The 22,424-nt window shown below is 37.2% G+C and overlaps 1 protein-coding gene and 1 pseudogene across 1 annotated transcript in view; both read left to right on the forward strand.

The window, feature by feature from the left end:
• NUDT3 (nudix hydrolase 3) overlaps positions 1-22,424 on the forward strand; it is a 167,674-nt gene that overhangs the window by 41,745 nt on the left and 103,505 nt on the right. The gene's annotated exons all lie outside the window — the stretch shown is intronic.
• LOC119539630 lies at positions 20,621-21,371 on the forward strand (annotated as a pseudogene).

Here is a 22,424-nt window from a genome sequence, read left to right on the forward strand (position 1 = left end):
GCTGCTGAAGTGATAAGGACTGTTGCAACCGTTTCCCTTCATCTCACAACTCGTATTTTGCGGTTGGTTGAGTTTAAGTGCCCATTTGAACATGTTTCTTTTGCATGTTTTTTTAAATCCTGAAACAGTGATCAAGGAGCTTCCGGATCCTTGGTTGTGCATAGGATTCTGCTGAATTAGCACTGTATTGTTGATTAGCAGTAATCCTGAAGACAGGAGCTCAGGCTTTACCAGAAAGATAATTTGTACAGACAAAACCTTTTCCTGGGAGTAAGAAGTACTGAAAGCTGTCACCTAATTCCACCTGTAGGCAGTATGTTGCTAGATAATGAAGTAGAGAATAATTCAAGAATTCCGTACACATTTTAAGAGATTGGCAGGCAAATTGTAGAATGCATGTGACATCAAGTTTTGGCAAAGGAAAGTTATGTGGAATGATACACACAGCCTTCTAAAGGGCCCTGATATTTAGGGCTGGTGTAGACACATTGAATGGCTTATTTAAATATTTGATTAGTGCCACCTAGGAACCATATATACTGCTAACTTCCAACACAAGTTACCACCTAAGTTTTCTTATAGTAACCACCAGATAAAGAGCCATACTTCTTCAAGAGAAGAACAGAAGAGGGATTACTTAATAAGTCTTACATTATACATAACCAGCTTGCTCAACCTCCAGTAAACACCAGAATAGGACTAATGATAGTAGGAAGAATTAAATACAAGGTCAAACATCTGACACCAATGACAATCAGCAATTAAATACTGTAATAGGCTATCAAATCTTTCCCCAAAGACAGGCTCAGTCTATCTGAATTGAATTGCAGGCCTACCTGCAGGTAGAAAATGATCTGTTTTTCAGGTCTAAAAGAGTCCTGGTTTTATTACTAGCAAATGATAAAGCAATCCTATGAACTCAACCTTAATAGATTAAAGATAATTTCTGTTAAACCCTTCACTGAGTTTAGCAAAAAAGTTTCTGAAAACGCATGAAAACTTTTCAGTGCTCTTATTCAACTATTGAGTAGATAGTCTTATTCTTGTTTTCGTAATTACTTAAAATTTATGAGGGATGGTTGCTCCATATGTTTGAAAAGGAACTTTAAAGATTTGCTTATTCTGCTGCTCTGGTGTTAGAAGACAATTTCATGCTTAAAAATGATTTAAAAGTATAGTAGGACCTTAATTTTGACTTGTTTGGGGAAATGCCAGTTAATGGTCTGAACTACATGCAATGCAGCTTTCTTTGATGCATAGGTACATAGTAATTTTGTGAAGTTAGAGTATTTCCTAGTAAAGTTCCTCACAGTCTAGCTTTTTTTTTTTAAATTTCCTCACAGTCTAGCTTTAAGTAACCAACAAGAGTGATTTGTAGTCAACATGGATTGTTTTCATATGAAGAGTCACTTGAGGATGTTTAAATTTTTTTTGGACTGTACTATTAATTTGCTTATCAGATGATAGGTAGAAAAAAAGATTTTTACTCTGCTCCCAAATTATAAATTTAGAATTAATGATTTCTGAATTAATCGCGATACCTGTGTCACATATTTCCTGGCTGGCTATTTCTTATGGTCTTAATAGCATTGTAGTTCTTAGAAGTATTGAAATTAATGTTCTCGATTTCAAATCAAATAACCAAAGTTGTTTCCAAGTTATCGTCACGAGAAATTTTGATAAAATAAAAAGATAAGCACGTTTATTGCTATTTTACTATATGATACAAATGAAGTGGCACTATGGTAATGCCTGGCATGTATTGCAGAAAGAATGTTAGCAGTTATCACAGGAGAAGCAAAATGGAGCAAAACTAGGGGGCTCTACTGAAGCATCCCTAATAGAAATCTGTTTTCTGGCCATCTGGAGCAGGAACTGAAGGGAAGTTCCTGGGGTCTGAAAGAGAATTTATCCACAAATGTCTTCCATTCCTTTGTTGTTGATTTGGGAGAAGGAGTGAGAAAAGCAACTATATAAAAAAGTGACTATTTGGGTTTGTTTGGTCATTTTTGGTTGGTAATCATGATAATTTCCATCACTGGAAAGTTGAGGACTCCAACTTCTCAGAGGAAAGATCTCCAGTGGCAGTAAACAAGAATGATTCCTTTGCAGCAATTTGAGGGGAGCTAAGGCCAAAATAGCAGATGTTATTTTTAAAAATTCAGAATGTGTTTTATTATAAAAACTCAACAGCAGTTTCATTGATAGTCTTAGATAGTAATGGATCATTCAGCAACCATTTTTAAAGTAGTGACACTCTACTAGAACCTATGCTAGATGCTTGGTATACACTAATGAGCAAAAACTTCAGCTCTACTCTTAACGAAACTTACAAATAATAACATTCAGAAATGTTTAATCACAAACTGAGGTGACGCCTGAGAAAGGTGCATCAGTCAGTGAGCATATTTGACAAAAGACTGTGATCTGGATTTGGTGAGTTGGAGGTGTTTTAGGGACAGCTGTCCTGATCTCTGAGGGATGTGTAAGAGTTAAATAGGCATTGGGAAGAGCATTCCAGATTGAGGGAGCAGCATGTACAAATGCTCTGCAGCAAGAGAGATTGTAATGCATTTGAGGAACTGAAATGAGGCCATTGGGGTTAGAAGTGCAGACTACAAGTGTGAAAGGTGGTCAGTGGGGCCACACCTCCAGGGACCTTGTTAGCTATGATATGGCATTGGGTCTTTATTTGCTTGGTTGGTTATTTTTTAACTTTTAATTGTGGAAAATTTCAAACACACACCAAAGAGAGTAGTATAATAAGCTTAATATACTCATCATCCAGCTTTATTTGGTACTTGGTCACTTGTTCATCTATATTCCTGTCCACCTGATTATAGTTGTGATTTAAAAAGCAAAGGGAAATGTTTGAAGGGTTTTAATAATATCTGGGATAGGTGGGAAATTTAGCCAGATTTGTGTTTTTTCAAAGATTACTTGGGCTGCAGAATAGAGACGAGATAGGAGTGGGAAGAGTACATATAGTTGGGAGACCAGTTAGACAGCTTACTATAGTAATCCAATCAGAGCAAGGTGATACCTTGAATCAGGTTCTAGACAGTGAAGCAGAGAGAAGTGGACAGATTTCAGAGATACAGAGGGGAGAATACCTTGGTGTTTCAGAAGACTGATAACCAGAATAATTTTGATCTGTACATATAAAAGTTATAAATGTGCAATTACTAAAAATATGTTGCTGATCAGACTTCTCATATATCTATGCTTAATACATCTATTTTGGGTACTCTTTTTCTATTGTCAAGATCCCTTAATCTCCTACAACTGCCGAGTTTCCTGCCTCTTACCCTTCAGTTAAAAGTCTGTACTTCTCTTCATGAGCTAGGATAAAAATTCATTTTTCACTGCTGCAGATGGATGAGTAGTTAAGTCTGCCCTTTATGTTTTTATTTCCCTTTGGTTATTGCCTCTTTTGCTCATCTGTTTTCCTTAGCCGCATTTCTCCAGTGAAGTGACTAAAATGCCAGGACTGTTAACTTGCAAAGGGACCCAAATAACCCTTCATTCTTTGTGGGGTGAGTATGCAGATCTGGAGGACTGGAGGACTCCCAGGCTCTGCTTGTTTAGCACTGGTTGGATCCTAGGTATGGCAGCTAGTATGTAATGCAGCTTCATAATTGGTAAACCAGCTATTAACATCTTTCAGTTTCTGGTTACCCAGAAAAATGGAGGGAAAGACAATATCCTTGCTGGTTTGAATGTTGTACCAAATGATTACTGTATATACTATATATGTTTTGCTGATTTAAACTATTCATATCCATGTGCTATAGAACTGAAGTTACAAGTGTAATTTCCTGTTTATTCGGATGCAGACTCATGACTCATGAGCATTAGCCAATTGTATATTATGATTCAGAGGTCAGAGCAATGGGCTGGTGTAGTAGAAAGAACATGGCTTTAGAGTCAGAGCTGGGGTTGCAGTCTGAGTTATCCTCTTTCAAACATAGTTTCTTCAAGTGTAAAATAGAAATATGTCCCACTAATAACTAATTCCTATAATTATTTTGAGATTATATAATATTTATATTTATGTGAATATGGAACATTCTAAATTGCTATAGAAATGTTATTTGTGACTATTCCTTAATAATTCTATGAATTTAGATTGAACCTTTACTGATCCTGTAAAGCAATATCATTTTCAAAATCCAGCAATATCATTTTTAGATATATCCAGTAAAATTTTGCTTATTTTCTGGCAGAAAAAAATCTAGTTATTTGAGAAAAAATTTAGTATTTCCCAGTCTTACTAACTGGGCATTCTGGGTTCATTCAGAAGTTAGGTAATGTTACGGACATTAAAAAAAAATTACGCTGGTAATATATATACAACATAATATTTCCCATTTCAATCACCACTTTCAAATGTGTAGTTACGTGGTGTTAACACTCACAACATTATGCTCCATCACCACCATCCATTGCTGAAAGTTTTTCATCACCCCAAACAGAGAAACCCTGTACCCGTTAAACAGTAACTCCTCATTCTCCCTTCCCCCATCCACATCCCTGGTAACCCGTAATGTACTTTCTGTCTCCATGAGTTTGCATAGTCTAGTTATTTCATATAATTGAGTTCATACAATATTTGTCCTTTAGTGTCTGGTTTATTTCACTCAACTTGGTGTGTTCAAGGTTCATCCATGTTATAGCATGTGTCAGAACTTCATTCCTCTTTATGACTAAATGGAATTTCATTACATTTATATACTACATCTTGTTTACCCTTTCATCCATTGTTGGACACTTGGGTTATTTCCATTTTGGGCTGTTGTGAATAATACCGCTGTGAACATTGGTGTGCAAATAACTGTTAGAGTCTCTACTTTCATTTCTTTTGTGCATATACCTAGGAGTTAGGATTGTTGGGTTATATGGTAGTTCTGTGCTTAACTTTCTGAGGGAATGCCAGACTTTTTGCCAAACCAGCAATGTACCAGGATTCCAGTTTCTTTGCATCCAAGCCAATGCTTATTATTTTTATTTTTTTTAATAATAGCCATCCTACTGAGTATGAAGTGGTGTCTCATTGTGATTTTGATTTGCAGTTCCCTAATGGCTAATAATGTTGAGCATCTTTTCATGTGTTTATTGACCATTTGCATATCTTCTTTGGAGAAATACCTATCCAGATTCTTTGCCATTTTTTAACTGGGTGGTTTGTTTTTTTGTTACTGAGTTGTAGGAGTTCTTTATAGATTCTGGCTGTTAAACCTTTATCAGATATATGAGTTGCAACATTTTCTCCCATTCTGTAGATTGACTTCACTTTCTTGATAATGTTCTTTGACATGCAAAATTTTTAATTTTGATGAAGTCTAGTTTATCTGTATTTTTCTTTTGTTGCTCATGCTTTTAGTGTCATCAAATAATCCATTGTCAAATACAAGGTCCTGAAGATATTTCCCTATGTTTTCTTCTAGGAGTTTTATGGTTTTAACCTTTATATTGAGGTCGTTGATCCATTTTGAGTTAATTTTGTATATGGTATAAGGTAGGAGTCCATTTTAATTCTTTTGCATGTGGCTATAGACATTGTTAAAACTAGTTTTATCACTTTATAGCCTCTAAGATGGCTATTTTTTTTTAATGCAAAAAAAAATAAAAATAAAAACCTGGAAAATAAAAAGCATTACCAAGGATACGGAGAAATTAAAACTCTGTTACAGCTAAGCCAACCTGGCAGGTGAAATCACTGCCTCCCCCCTATGTGGGATCTGACACCCAGGGTAGTGAATCTCCCTGGCAACGTGTAATATGACTCCTGGGGAGGACTCTAGACCTGACATTGTGGGATGGAGAACATCTTCTTGACCAAAAGGAGGATGTGAAAGGAAATGAAATAAGCTTCAGTGGCAGAGAGATTCCAGAAGGAGCTGAGAGTCACTCTGGTGGGCACTCTTATGCACAATATAGACAACCCTTTTTAGGTTCTAATGAATTGGAATAGCTAGCAGTAAATACCTGAAACTATCAAACTACAACCCAGAACCCATGAATCTTGAAGATGATTGTATAAAAATATAGCTTATGAGGGTTGACAGTGTGATTGGGAAAGCCATATGGATCACACTCCCCTTTGTTGAGTTTATGGATGGATGAGTAGAAAAATGGGGGAAGAAAGAAAAAAAAAAGGGCACCCAGTGTTCTTTTTTACTTTAGTTGTTTTTTTTCCACTTAAAAAAAAAGAGAGAGAACAGAATATGAGTACTTCAACTCAGATTGATCAAACACAAGCAGAACTAGAGAGTCTTGGATTAAACAATATGTGATTAATAGTTTGTAAGCAGATTTCACTTATGAACCAATATGAGCATGGTATTTGAAAATTGAATCCAGCAGAATATTAGAAGAATAATATGTTATGACCAGGTAGAATTTATATTAAGAATATATTTGTGTAATTTAGTATACTAAAAAACCAAGGGAAAACAAATAGAAGTTTAAATATAGCTAAGAAAACATTTGGTAAATTTCAATACACATTCCAGTTTTAAAAGCAAACCTCATAAAAGGGACAAATGGAAATTTCTTCCCTTGAGGGATTAGAGAAAAAATCTGGAACTATTTAACATCCCCACCTGGGGAATTCCTAATGTTCTCTCAAGCATTAGGGACTCCCAGTTTAATAAGCCAAGCCCTCGATCTCAAGGCTTGCCATTATGGGACTTATTTCTGTTATGGCAAAGCTAAGCCTGCTTATAATTATGCCTAAGAGTCACCCCCAGAGAACCTCTTTTGTTGCTCAGATGTGGCGCCTCTCTCTCTCTCTGTCTCTCTCTCACTCTCTCTCTATCTTAGCCAAACTGCAAATGGGTCATGACTACCGGGGTGTAAGTCTCCCAAGCAATGTGTGACATGACTCCCAGGGATGAACTTGGCTCTGGTATTGTGGGATTGACAATGACCAAAAGGGGAAAAAGAAATGAAACAAAATAAAGTTTCAGTGGCTAACAAATTTTAAATAGAGTTGAGAGGTTATTCTGGAGGTTACTCTTATGCAAACTTCAGCCAGATGTTGTGATTCCCACAGGATGCCAAGTCCCAACCAACAGTATTCCTGGAAACCCTAAAGAATACCCTGGGATTTAGCTAAGATTCTAAAAGTTTTGCTTATTAAGTTTATTTTTTCAGAAACTTAAAGCCTACAGATTGTTCCTGTGCCAGATAAGCCCTGAAACCCAGAGGTACCAGTCTCTCCAAAAACATCAACCAGTTTGATTCCTGTACCAATAATGTCTACACCTTTTCAGCAAGAGTAAATTAGAAGAGCCATCACCCAGATATCCCTGAAAATTGAGAAAATGATCAGATGAGAGGGAGGAGTTGTAACTGAGAAGTTAGGATTTAACAAATGATTTTAACTACTGAATCATTCATTATATAAGCATTTCTTTTTAGTTTCAAGTATATTGGAATAGCTAGAAAGAAATACCTGAAATTTTTGAACTGTAACCCAGTAGCCTTGATCTTTGATAATGATTGTATAACTGTATAGCTTTTATCTTATGACCATGTGATTATAAAAACCTTATGACTGCCATCTGCTTTATTCAGTGTATGTTAGATGAGTAAGAGAATAAAGACATGCATGGGAAAAACAAAACAAAAACTCTATTACATTGCTGGTAGGAATGTCAAATTGTTCAGCCTCTGTAGATGACAGTTTGGTGGGTCCTCACAAAGTTAAACATAGAATTACCATATAACCCAGCAATTCCATTGCTAGATATATACTCCAAAAACTTGAAATCAGGTAGTCAAACAAATACTTGCACATGAATGTTCACAGCAGCATTATTCACAATAGCCAAAAGGTGGAAACAACCCAGTTGCCCATCAGTGATGATAAAGATACAAAATGGAATATTATTCAGCCATAAGAAGGAATAAAGTGTTGATATGTCTACATTGTAGATGGACTTCAAGAACATGCTAAGTGAAAGAAGCCAGACACAAAAGTTCACGTATTGCTTGATTCTATTTATATGAAATAACCAATTGGTGGTTGACAGGAACTGGGGGAAGTAGGGCAATGGAGAACAACTGCCTAATGGGTAAGGGCTTTCCCTTTGAGCTGATGAAAACGTTTTGGAATTAGAGGTGGTAGTTGTACAACACTGTGAATGTACAAAACACTATCAAATTGTTCACTTTAAAATAATTAATTTTATGTTATATTAATTTCACCTCAGTAAAAAAAAAACTATTTTTAAGATCACAGTAATTTTTTAAAAGTATTCTCTTGAGTGCAGCTGTGAGTGACGTTTTGAAGAGGAGCAAGCTTGCTAGAGAGGAACGTCCTGAGACAAAGCCATTTTGAAACCAGAACTTTGGAGCAGATGCCAGCCACGTGCCTTCCCAGCTGACAGAGGTTTTCCGGACGCCATTTGCCATCCTCCAGTGAAGCATTAGCAAACTAGAATACACAGTAACCCCTTGCTGAACAATGGGAATCTCAGAAGGGCAGAAGGAGGAAAGGAACTAGCTCCACAGGACTCCTCTAAAACATTCCTTGCATTATTTCAGTTACTCCTCCAGGAAAGTAGGTAAAAAGCCAGGAACTGCGTGGACTGGACACCACAGAGCAATCTGTCTTTGGGCATACTTCATACAACACTCATGAAAACGTGGAACTGCTGAGATCAGCGAAATCTGTAAGTTTTTGCGGCCAGGGGACCCGCGCCCCTCCCTGCCAGGCTCAGTCCCGGGGGAGGAGGGGCTGTCAGCTCCAGGAAGGAGAAGGGAGAAGTGCAGTGGCTGCTCTTATCGGAAACTCATTCTACTGATTCAAACTCCAACCATAGATAGACTGAGACCAGACACCAGAGACTCTGAGAGCAGCCAGCCCAGCAGAGAGGAGACAGGCATAGAAAAAAAACAACACGAAAAACTCCAAAATAAAAGCAGAGGATTTTTGGAGTTCTGGTGAACACAGAAAGGGGAAGGGCGGAGATCAGGCCTTGAGGCGCATATGCAAATCCCGAAGCAAGGCTGATCTCTCTGCCCTGTGGACCTTTCCTTAATGGCCCTGGTTGCTTTGTCTATTAGCATTTCAATAACCCATTAGATCTCTGAAGAGGGCCGTTTTTTTTTTTTTTTTTTTTTTTTTTTTTTTAAATCCTTTTTGCTTTTTCTAAAACAATTACTCTAAGAAGCTCAATACAGAAAGCTTCAAAGAATTGAAATTTGGGCACGTCAAGTCAAGAGCAGAACTAAGAGAGCTCTGAGACAAAAGGCAATAATCCAGTGGCTGAGAAAATTCACTAAACAACACAACTTCCCAAGAAAAGGGGGGTGTCCGCTCACAGCCACCATCCTGGTGGACAGGAAACACTCCTGCCCATCGCCAGCCCCATAGCCCAGAGCTGCCCCAGACAACCCAGTGTGACGGAAGTGCTTCAAATAACAGGCACACACCACAAAACTGGGCGTGGACATTAGCCTTCCCTGCAACCTCAGCTGAATGTCCCAGGGCTGGGAAGGGGGAGCAGTGTGAATTAACAGAGCCCCATTCAGCCATCATTTGAGCAGACTGGGAGCCTCCCAACACAGCCCAGCAGCCCAGAACTGCCCTGGGGGGACGGCACTCACCTGTGACATAGCACAGTCATCCCTCAACAGAGGACCCGGGGTGCACAGCCTGGAAGAGGGGCCCACTTGCAAGGCTCAGGAGCCATACGCCAATACCAAAGACTTGTGGGTCAGTGGCAGAGACAAACTGTGGCAGGACTGAACTGAAGGATTAGACTATTGCAGTAGCTTTAAAACTCTAGGATCATCAGGGAGATTTGATTGTTAGGGCCACCCCCCCCTCCCCGACTGCCCAGAAACACGCCCCACATACAGGGCAGGCAACACCAACTACACACGCAAGCTTGGTACACCAATTGGGCCCCACAAGACTCACTCCCCCACTCACCAAAAAGGCTAAGCAGGGGAGATCTGGCTTGTGGAGAACAGGTGGCTCGTGGACGCCACCTGCTGGTTAGTTAGAGAAAGTGTACTCCACGAAGCTGTAGATCTGATAAATTAGAGATAAGGACTTCAACTGGTCTACAAACCCTAAAAGAACCCTATCAAGTTCAGCAAATGCCACGAGGCCAAAAACAACAGAAAATTATAAAGCATATGAAAAAACCAGACGATATGGATAACCCAAGCCCAAGCACCCAAATCAAAAGACCAGAAGAGACACACCTAGAGCAGCTACTCAAAGAACTAAAGATGAACAATGAGACCATAGTACGGGATATGAAGGAAATCAAGAAGACCCTAGAAGAGCATAAAGAAGACATTGCAAGACTAAATAAAAAAATGGATGATCTTATGGAAATTAAAGAAACTGTTGACCAAATTAAAAATATTCTGGACACTCATAGTACAAGACTAGAGGAAGTTGAACAACGAATCAGTGACCTGGAAGATGACAGAATGGAAAATGAAAGCATAAAAGAAAGAATGGGGAAAAAAATTGAAAAACTCGAAATGGACCTCAGGGATATGATAGATAATATGAAACGTCCGAATATAAGACTCATTGGTGTCCCAGAAGGGGAAGAAAAGGGTAAAGGTCTAGGAAGAGTATTCAAAGAAATTGTTGGGGAAAACTTCCCAAATCTTCTAAACAACATAAATACACAAATCATAAATGCTCAGCGAACTCCAAATAGAATAAATCCAAAAAAACCCACTCCGAGACATATACTGATCACACTGTCAAACATAGAAGAGAAGGAGCAAGTTCTGAAAGCAGCAAGAGAAAAGCAATTCACCACATACAAAGGAAACAGCATAAGACTAAGTAGTGACTACTCAGCAGCCACCATGGAGGCGAGAAGGCAGTGGCACGATATATTTAAAATTCTGAGTGAGAGGAATTTCCAGCCAAGAATACTTTATCCAGCAAAGCTCTCCTTCAAATTTGAGGGAGAGCTTAAATTTTTCACAGACAAACAAATGCTGAGAGAATTTGCTAACAAGAGACCTGCCCTACTTCAGATACTAAGGGAGCCCTACAGACAGAGAAACAAAGACAGGACAGAGAGACTTGGAGAAAGGTTCAGTACTAAAGAGATTCGGTATGGGTACAATAAAGGATATTAATAGAGAGAGGGAAAAATATGGCAAACATAATCCAAAGGATAAGATGGCCGATTCAAGAAATGCCTTCACGGTTTTAACGTTGAATGTAAATGGATTAAACTCCCCAATTAAAAGATATAGATTCGCAGAATGGATCAAAAAAAATGAACCATCAATATGTTGCATACAAGAGACTCATCTTACACACAGGGACACAAAGAAACTGAAAGTGAAAGGATGGAAAAAAATATTTCATGCAAGCTACAGCCAAAAGAAAGCAGGTGTAGCAATATTAATCTCAGATAAAATAGACTTCAAATGCAGGGATGTTTTGAGAGACAAAGAAGGCCACTACATACTGATAAAAGGGGCAATTCAGCAAGAAGAAATAACAATCGTAAATGTCTATGCACCCAATCAAGGTGCCACAAAATACATGAGAGAAACATTGGCAAAACTAAAGGAAGCAATTGATGTTTCCACAATAATTGTGGGAGACTTCAACACATCACTCTCTCCTATAGATAGATCAACCAGACAGAAGACCAATAAGGAAATTGAAAACCTAAACAATCTGATAAATGAATTAGATTTAACAGACATCTACAGGACATTACATCCCAAATCACCAGGATACACATACTTTTCTAGTGCTCACGGAACTTTCTCCAGAATAGATCATATGCTGGGACATAAAACAAGCCTCAATAAATTTAAAAAGATTGAAATTATTCAAAGCACATTCTCTGACCACAATGGAATACAATTAGAAGTCAATAACCATCAGAGACTTAGAAAATTCACAAATACCTGCAGGTTAAACAACGCACTCCTAAACAATCAGTGGGTTAAAGAAGAAATAGCAAGAGAAATTGCTAAATATATAGAGATGAATGAAAATGAGAACACAACATACCAAAACCTATGGGATGCAGCAAAAGCAGTGCTAAGGGGGAAATTTATAGCACTAAACGCATATATTAAAAAGGAAGAAAGAGCCAAAATCAAAGAACTAATGGATCAACTGAAGAAGCTAGAAAATGAACAGCAAACCAATCCTAAACCAAGTACAAGAAAAGAAATAACAAGGATTAAAGCAGAAATAAATGACATAGAGAACAAAAAAACAATAGAAAGGATAAATATCACCAAAAGTTGGTTCTTTGAGAAGATCAACAAGATTGACAAGCCCTAGCTAGACTGACAAAATCAAAAAGAGAGAAGACCCATATAAACAAAATAATGAATGAAAAAGGTGACATAACTGCAGATCCTGAAGAAATTAAAAAAATTATAAGAGGATATTATGAACAACTGTATGGCAACAAACTGGATAATGTAGAAGAAATGGACAATTTCCTGGAAACATATGAACAACCTAGACTGACCAGAGAAGAAATAGAAGACCTCAACCAACCCATCACAAGCAAAGAGATCCAATCAGTCATCAAAAATCTTCCCACAAATAAATGCCCAGGGCCAGATGGCTTCACAGGGGAATTCTACCAAACTTTCCAGAAAGAACTGACACCAATCTTACTCAAACTCTTTCAAAACATTGAAAAAAATGGAACACTACCTAACTCATTTTATGAAGCTAACATCAATCTAATACCAAAACCAGGCAAAGATGCTACAAAAAAGGAAAACTACCGGCCAATCTCCCTAATGAATATAGATGCAAAAATCCTCAACAAAATACTTGCAAATCGAATCCAAAGACACATTAAAAAAATCATACACCATGACCAAGTGGGGTTCATTCCAGGCATGCAAGGATGGTTCAACATAAGAAAAACAATCAATGTATTACAACACATTAAAAACTCGAAAGGGAAAAATCAATTGATCATCTCAATAGATGCTGAAAAAGCATTTGACAAAATCCAACATCCCTTTTTGATAAAAACACTTCAAAAGGTAGGAATTGAAGGAAACTTCCTCAACATGATAAAGAGCATATATGAAAAACCCACAGCCAGCATAGTACTCAATGGTGAGAGACTGAAAGCCTTCCCTCTAAGATCAGGAACAAGACAAGGATGCCCGCTGTCACCACTGTTATTCAACATTGTGCTGGAAGTGCTAGCCAGGGCAATCCGGCAAGACAAAGAAATAAAAGGCATCCAAATTGGAAAAGAAGAAGTAAAACTGTCATTGTTTGCAGATGATATGATCTTATATCTAGAAAACCCTGAGAAATTAACGATACACCTACTAGAGCTAATAAACAAATTTAGCAAAGTAGCGGGATACAAGATTAATGCACATAAGTCAGTAATGTTTCTATATGCTAGAAATGAACAAACTGAAGAGACACTCAAGAAAAAGATACCATTTTCAATAGCAACTAAAAAAATCAAGTACCTAGGAATAAACTTAACCAAAGATGTAAAAGACCTATACAAAGAAAACTACATAACTCTACTAAAAGAAATAGAAGGGGACCTTAAAAGATGGAAAAATATTCCTTGTTCATGGATAGGAAGGCTAAATGTCATTAAGATGTCAATTCTACCCAAACTCAGCTACAGATTCAATGCAATCCCAATCAAAATTCCAACAACCTACTTTGCAGACTTGGAAAAGCTAGTTATCAAATTTATTTGGAAAGGGAAGATGCCTCGAATTGCTAAAGTCACTCTAAAAAAGAAAAACGAAGTGGGAGGACTTACACTCCCTGACTTTGAAGCTTATTATAAAGCCACAGTTGCCAAAACAGCATGGTACTGGCACAAAGATAGACATATAGATCAATGGAATCGAATTGAGAATTCAGAGATAGACCCTCAGATCTATGGCCGACTGATCTTTGATAAGGCCCCCAAAGTCACCGAACTGAGCCATAATGGTCTTTTCAACAAATGGGGCTGGGAGAGTTGGATATCCATATCCAAAAGAATGAAAGAGGACCCCTACCTCACCCCCTACACAAAAATTAACTCAAAATGGACCAAAGATCTCAATATAAAAGAAAGTACCATAAAACTCCTAGAAGATAATGTAGGAAAACATCTTCAAGACCTTGTATTAGGAGGCCACTTCCTAGACTTTACACCCAAAGCACAAGCAACAAAAGAGAAAATAGATAAATGGGAACTCCTCAAGCTTAGAAGTTTCTGCACCTCAAAGGAATTTCTCAAAAAGGTAAAGAGGCAGCCAACTCAATGGGAAAAAATTTTTAGAAACCATGTATCTGACAAAAGACTGATATCTTGCATATACAAAGAAATCCTACAACTCAGTGACAATAGTACAGACAGCCCAATTATAAAATGGGCAAAAGATATGAAAAGACAGTTCTCTGAAGAGGAAATACAAATGGCCAAGAAACACATGAAAAAATGTTCAGCTTCACTAGCTATTAGAGAGATGCAAATTAAGACCACAATGAGATACCATCTAACACCGGTTAGAATGGCTGCCATTAAACAAACAGGAAACTACAAATGCTGGAGGGGATGTGGAGAAATTGGAACTCTTATTCATTGTTGGTGGGACTGTATAATGGTTCAGCCACTCTGGAAGTCAGTCTGGCAGTTCCTTAGAAAACTAGATATAGAGCTACCATTCGATCCAGCGATTGCACTTCTTGGTATATACCCGGAAGATCGGAAAGCAGTGACACGAACAGATATCTGCACGCCAATGTTCATAGCAGCATTATTCACAATTGCCAAGAGATGGAAACAACCCAAATGTCCTTCAACAGATGAGTGGATAAATAAAATGTGGTATATACACACGATGGAATACTACGCGGCAGTAAGAAGGAACGATCTGGTGAAACATATGACAACATGGATGAACCTTGAAGACATAATGCTGAGCGAAATAAGCCAGGCACAAAAAGAGAAATATTATATGCTACCACTAATGTGAACTTTGAAAAATGTAAAACAAATGGTTTATAATGTAGAATGTAGGGGAACTAGCAGTAGAGAGCAATTAAGGAAGGGGGAACAATAATCCAAGAAGAACAGATAAGCTATTTAACGTTCTGGGGATGCCCAGAAATGACTATGGTCTGTTAATTTCTGATGGATGTAGTAGGAACAAGTTCACTGAAATGTTGCTATATTATGTAACTTTCTTGGGGTAAAGTAGGAACATGTTGGAAGTTAAGCAGTTATCTTAGGTTAGTTGTCTTTTTCTTACTCCCTTGCTATGGTCTCTTTGAAATGTTCTTTTATTGTATGTTTGTTTTCTTTTTAACTTTTTTTTTCATACAGTTGATTTGAAAAAAGAAGGGAAAGTTAAAAAAAAAAAAAGAAAGAAAGAAAAAAGACAAACAAGGAAAAAAAAAAAAAAAAAGATTTAGTGCCCCCTTAAGGAGCCTGTGGAGAATGCAGGGGTATTCACCTACCCCACCTCCATGGTTGCTAACATGACCACAGACATAGGGGACTGGTGGTTTGATGGGTTGAGCCCTCTACCATAAGTTTTACCCTTGGGAAGACGGTTGCTGCAAAGGAGAGGCTAGGCCTCCCTGTATTTGTGCCTAAGAGTCTCCTCCTGAATGCCTCTTTGTTGCTCAGATGTGGCCCTCTCTCTCTGGCTAAGCCAACTTGAAAGGTGAAATCACTGCCCTCCCCCCTACGTGGGATCAGACACCCAGGGAAGTGAATCTCCCTGGCAACGTGGAATATGACTCCCGGGGAGGAATGTAGACCCGGCATCGTGGGATGGAGAACATCTTCTTGACCAAAAGGGGGATGTGAAAGGAAATGAAATAAGCTTCAGTGGCAGAGAGATTCCAAAACGAGCCGAGAGATCACTCTGGTGGGCACTCTTACGCACACTTTAGACAACCTTTTTTAGGTTCTAAAGAATTGGGGTAGCTGGTGGTGGATACCTGAAACTATTAAACTACAACCCAGAACCCATGAATCTCGAAGACAGTTGTATAAAAATGTAGCTTATGAGGGGTGACAGTGGGATTGGGAATGCCATAAGGACCAAACTCCACTTTGTCTAGTTTATGGATGGATGTGTAGAAAAGTAGGGGAAGCAAACAAACAGACAAAGGTACCTAGTGTTCTTTTTTACTTCAATTGCTCTTTTTCACTGTAATTATTATTCTTGTTATTTTTGTGTGTGTGCTAATGAAGGTGTCAGGGATTGATTTAGGTGATGAATGTACAACTATGTAATGGTACTGTAAACAATCGAAAGTACAATTTGTTTTGTATGACTGCGTGGTATGTGAATATATCTCAATAAAATGATTAAAAAAAAAAAAAGTATTCTCTTAAGTTTTCCTTTGAGGGTTGTCTGTTGTTAAATGGCAACGTATGACATAATAATTGCATGGATAAAGAGGATTTGTTTGCTACATATTTCATTGGGTGGGTGTGGTGAGGCTATTTCATTCTCCAAATGCTTTGAAGTACAATTGACAAAAATTTAAATCTAAAAATTTAAAATCAGGTTTTTAAATGAAAGTTTTAGAGATACTACAAAACTGTGGCCAAATTAATTGTTCGGGAGATGCTTTTCCATAGTAAGGTAGAGCCATTTTTGTTGGTCTCTTAATGGTTGAAAAAAGAAATGTCAAGAATAATTTATAATTTTTATTTTCTTTGCTTTGAAAAAAAGGATTTAAGAGAGCTTACATTAAGTTATATATGAAACAGTTCAGCTAAAGATAAAAAAAAAGAGCAGTGGAAAAGTTATTATCCAAGAATGAGCAATTATCTATTAAATCTAACTCTCTTATGGGTTAGCTAAAAAGAAAGAGGAAAAGGTGATAGGACTAGTGACTTTTAGTGACTGATGAAAGAACACATATAAGTTAGTCTAGAAATAGATTTTTCTTGACATTACTTTTTTTTTTTTTTTTTTTTTTTTGATTAGAGAAGTTGTAGGCTTGCAGAAAATTGAGTTCCCATAGACTCCTCTGATTATCAACACCTTGCATTAGTGTGGTACATTTGTTACAATTCATGAAAGAAAATTATGGTTCCCTGTTTGTATTATACAGTTCTATGGGGTTGTTTTTTGTTTTTTGTTTTTTTAATTTTTAGTCTAGTAACGTATATACTACCTAAAATTTCCCCTTTTATTGTAATTATTTCATATCAGTGAGATCATACAATATTTGTCCTTTTGTCAGGCTTATTTCAGTCAACATGATGTCTTCAAGGTTCTTCTATGTTTTTGCATGAATAAGGAACTTCATTTGTTTTTACAGCTGAATAATATTCCATTGTATGTATATACCACATTTTATTTATCCATTTATTAGTCTGATGGACACTTGGGTTTCTTATCTTTTGTCGGTTGTGAATAATGTCACTATAAACATCAGTGTGTAAGTATCTATTTGAGAACCTGCTTTCAATTTTTTTTTTGAAACAGCCTTATGACTGATACGCAGAAAGTTTTAATGGTCTGGATAGAAGATCAAATCCGCCACAACATTCTCCTAAGCCAAAACCTAATCCAAAGCAAGGCCTTAACTCTTCTCAATTCTGAGAAGGCTGAGAGAGGTGAGAAAGCTACAGAAGAAAAGTGTGAAGCTAGCAGAGGTTGGATCATGAGGTTTAAAGAAAGATGATGTTCTGGATTGCTAAATCTGCCATTATGCAAAATACCAGAAATGGATTGGCTTTTATTAGTTCACAGATGTGCATAAAAGTGTCCAAACTAAGGAGTCAATAAGAGGATACCTTCACTGAAGAATGGCTAGTGGCGTTTGGAACACGTCTGTCAGCTGGGAAGGCATGTGGCTGGTGTTTGCTGGTCCTTGGCTCCTAGGTTCTGTTTCAGAATGGCTTTCTCCAAAATGTCTCTGGGTTTCTATCTCTCTCAGCTTCTCTTAGTTCTCTGCTTGGTTTTCCTGGGGCATTTCTCTCTGATCATCTGGGAGTCCTCCTTTAGCTTCTCCGGGGTGCTTTCAATTCTTTTGGGTATGTACCCAGAAGCGGGATTGCCGGGTAATATAGTAATTCTGTACTTAACTCTCTGAGGAGCCACCAAACTTTGACTTTATATTTTGAGGCATGTAGGGAATTTGAGTGGTATAATGGCAATATCTTTAAATGTGGTTTGGAGAAGATTCAAAATTGTTCTTCATTTTGTCTTTCATAATGCTTAGTGAGCTTTTAGAAATTAATTTATTTCTTTTTGAATAGACAGTACATTTATGTGGTTCAAAATTCAAAAGGCAAAAGTGGGATAGAGTGAAAATTTTTCCTTCCATGCTTTTCCCCTAGCCATCCAGTTTCCTTCCCCATAGGCAACCAGTGTTAACAGTTTATTTTTACTCCTGTAATAGCCTTTTTTTAAAAATGTAATTTTACTGAGATATAGTCACACACCATACAGTCCATCCAAAGTATACAATCCAGGGTTCATAGTATTATCACATAGTTGTGCATTCATCATCATGATCATTTTTAGAACATTTGCATTTTTCCAGAAGAAGAAATAAAAAGAAACAAGAAAACCCCACACATCCATATTACCTAGCAATCTACTCTTAGGTATATATACAAAATAATTGAAAGCAGGGCCTGAGATATATATTTGTATACCAATGATTATAGCAGCAATATTCACAATCATCAGAAGTGGAAACCCAAATCCATTGTAGTCTGTCAACAGATGAATGGATAAACAAACCATTCTCTCACTTGCTAACTTTGCTCCAGCCACACTGGCCTTCTTACTTTGAACAAGTACATTGTCTTTCTCCCAGAGAACCAAAAGCTTGTTTCTGCACTTTGATCTCATCTCTGCTCACTTACCACCTCTTTTGAGAAGCCTTCCCTGACCTCCCTGTCTAAAAGAATATGCTGTTAATTTCTGCTTTTTTATCTGACTTTATTTTTCTTATTTTATCTGATCACCACCTGACATTATTTTTGTTTGTTCATTGTCTCTACCTTCCACGAGAGTGTAGGGCTTTTGTTTTGCTCATTGCTATATACAGTGCCTAGAACAGTGCCTCGCACCAAGTAGGGGTTCAGTGAATATTAGTCAAATGAATGAGTGAATAAATGAACATTTGAATCCTACCAGTATATTCACATGTGTGAAATGGTTCGTGTATAAGGCCATTTTTTGTAGTATTGTTTTAATAGTAGATAATTGAAAATGTTCTATATATCCATCTGGAGGGCTGGTTAAATAAATTATGGTAAAACCATATAATGACATATTCATAATGTCATATTCATCAAATGGTACTCTGTGCATTTCAGTGTATATGAATACTACTTCAGTTACAAAAAAAAGCAGTTCCTGAAAATGGGAAACAATGGAAACAAATGAATTTGACTGTGTATCAGACTGATGGCCTAATCACAGGGAAAATAAATCTTTCATGTGACTTTAAAATAGCATTTTGACTGAAGATCTCTAGTGGGATCTATCCTTAGGCTAAGAAGAACTGCAAAGAAATTTTGAACTGTACTTAGTAGTTTTCTGGTTAGCAGTACTGTTAATTTGAAACTATTAAATGATATTATAGGATATATCAGATAATTATATTAATGTCATTTTCAGCATAAAAGGAAAGTATAAAACTCAACAAGGAAAAGCCCTGTAACTTTAAAATCTGAAACAAAAATATCAGTATGACCCATAATTTATTTTTCTTTTTCTAATGAATACATATTTCCTATCTTTCGTTGAAAAGGCTTAAAAGCAATGGAAGGAAAAAGGGCGCCTTAGAGAAAAAAACTGAATTTGGATCTGGGTCGGGAAGTGCTTAAGATTGCTTACAATGACAAAAAGCAACAAAACTAAGACTTATGTCAGAAAGATACAAGGGATAAAGCAAGATTTGTGAAGTGTTTTTGAAACACATTAAATATAAAAATCTATGAGTTGATACAACAACAACAAAAAATATTTGGAAGTTGCTTGACACCACCGTTTTATTCTGAAAATTAGGAAAGAAAAAAAAATCACACATTTATCTTTCCTGTATTAGGGTAACCAAACAGTTTCTTCTTTAGAGAATTTCAGCTAATAAATATTTATAAGAAAGGATGATAGAATTAGAAAAATCAGCATTTGCATTCTGTAAAGATTTATATATATATATATATATATATATAGTTGTCATTAATAGAGACTAGAAACAATAAATGAAAATAAAGGCTGATGGTGAGCCTGTAATGGATGGATCATGTAACAGCCCAAGCTCATCTTCCCCTTTCTCAAAGTGATATCAGATCTTATTTATCTTTCGGTGTGATGCTGTAGGAAGTACACAGCACCTTCAGTTAAGTTTTCTTACCAAAACAGTTGGTCTAGCGTCTAAACCCATTTACAGAAAATATGGGGGAGAGAAGAGCAGGTTGAACAGTAGTAGCACAAGGAAGGCATCAGTAAATGCAGGAATGTGGGTCGCTTCATTAGGTAAATGACCTGGTTTCTTCAGCAAATAAATGGCTTGAAAATGAAGGGTGGGAGGGGGAACTGTTTTAGTCTAAGAGACCTAAGAGTCATGTCAGGTCCTTGTAGGCGCCAGCAGGGCTGGTTGGGGGCGCCACTGACACTCATGAGGAGCCGGAAGCTCACAGGTGGAGTGCACTGTTCATATCTGAGAGCATTTGTTTGGCAGCCTGGTTGGCCTCTGCACAGGAAGTAGATGCCACTAAATCTGCCAAGACAGTGTGCCTGACTTCCTCATCACACAAAGCCACTGACAGGCAAACATCCAAGAAGCTCAAGTATGACAAAGAGTTGTGCCTGTGAAATCAGAGTTATAGAAACTGGTAACTAAAAGTGATAGTTCTTTCTTGCCAATAATCACACCTGAGACCCCTGGGGAAAATTAGCCTCTGGAGTTGGCTGAAAGTAGTGTGTTGTTTCCGAGAAAATGAAGCTGGTGCTCCCACACCACATGAGGGTAAAGGCCTTCCCCTTAGTCACCACAGAGTTGTGAGTGACTGTTGCTCAACAGAGATTGGAGACAGCCTGTCCCTGCCAAAATACAGAGCCAGTATAGAAGCAGAAACAGCTCAGAGCAGCTCCACAGTGTGGAATGAGTCAGCATCGGAGGTCAAATCCAGAAGCCAACACTTCAGATGGACAACAGCATCTTTCTAGACAATGACAGCAATCAACCAATGCCAGTGAGCAGATTCTTTGGAAATGTTGAGCTCGTGCAGGACCTTCCACCAGTGTCTTCATCTTGTCCATCAATGAGCAGACAAGAGTTCAGAAAAATGCATTTCAGAGCCAAAGATGATAATGACAATGATGATGATGCAAATAATGTAGGTAATAAAATCTATGTAAAATAATTCCTTTGCATATTTAATCAGAAAACAATTCAACAATTCAGCAGATTACAGGATTCATATAAAATTTATCTCCAAGAGAACTTGTTCTTACTTAAGGTTCAGAACTGATCCATAGATGTCAACAAATAATGCAAACACCAAATAATCAATGATTTATTGATCTGAACTGCTGTAACAATCTTGGAGGTTGTAAAGCTGCTGTTTCCATGTTGCTTTATTGTCTTATATTTGTACATGTATATATATATAAAATGATGGTTTGAGTCAGCTGAGGGGATTGGGATTAAATAGTGGATACTTTTGTAAAGAAAAGTCTTCACTTAAATAGTTTCAAGTGAAGATTTAGTTATTTGTTTTTAAGTTCAGTTTTATTGAGATATATTCACATACTGTACAGTCATCCGTGGTGTACCATCAGCTGTTCACAGTACCATCATATAATTGTGCATTCATTACCCCAGTCTATTTTTGAACATCTTCTTTATACCAGAAAGAATAAGAATAAGAATAAAAAATAAAAATAAAAAAGAACACCCAAATCATCCCCCCCACTCACCCTATTTTCCATTTAGTTATTGTCCCCATTTTTCTACTCATCCATCCACACACTAGATAAAGGGCGTGTGAGCCACAAGGTTTTCACAATCACACAGGCATCCTGTATGGGCTACATAGTTAAACAATTGGAAGTTTATTTTCTATTATCAGATTTTGATCATTCTGATAATAGATAAATTCAATGTCAGTTTTTAACTCTGCTTTCTCTGTATATGATGCTAATGTTTACCTTGGAAATTTTGCAGAAAATATATAAGAAAGAAATAAAATATATTTTAGAAATAATTAAAAAAAAGTCATGTCAACCAAATACGTGTGGACCTAGTTTGCATTCTCATTTAAATAAATCAATTGTAAAATAACATTTTTGAAAAAGTTGGAGAAATTCGAATGTGGCCAGTTTATTAGATGATAATAAGGAATGGTTAATTTTCCTAGGAATAATAATGGCATTGCAGTTATATTTTTACAAAGTCTTTATGTTAGTCATATATG

Source organism: Choloepus didactylus, chromosome 7, assembly GCF_015220235.1.
Source record: "Choloepus didactylus isolate mChoDid1 chromosome 7, mChoDid1.pri, whole genome shotgun sequence".
NCBI classification, from domain to species: domain Eukaryota; kingdom Metazoa; phylum Chordata; class Mammalia; order Pilosa; family Megalonychidae; genus Choloepus; species Choloepus didactylus.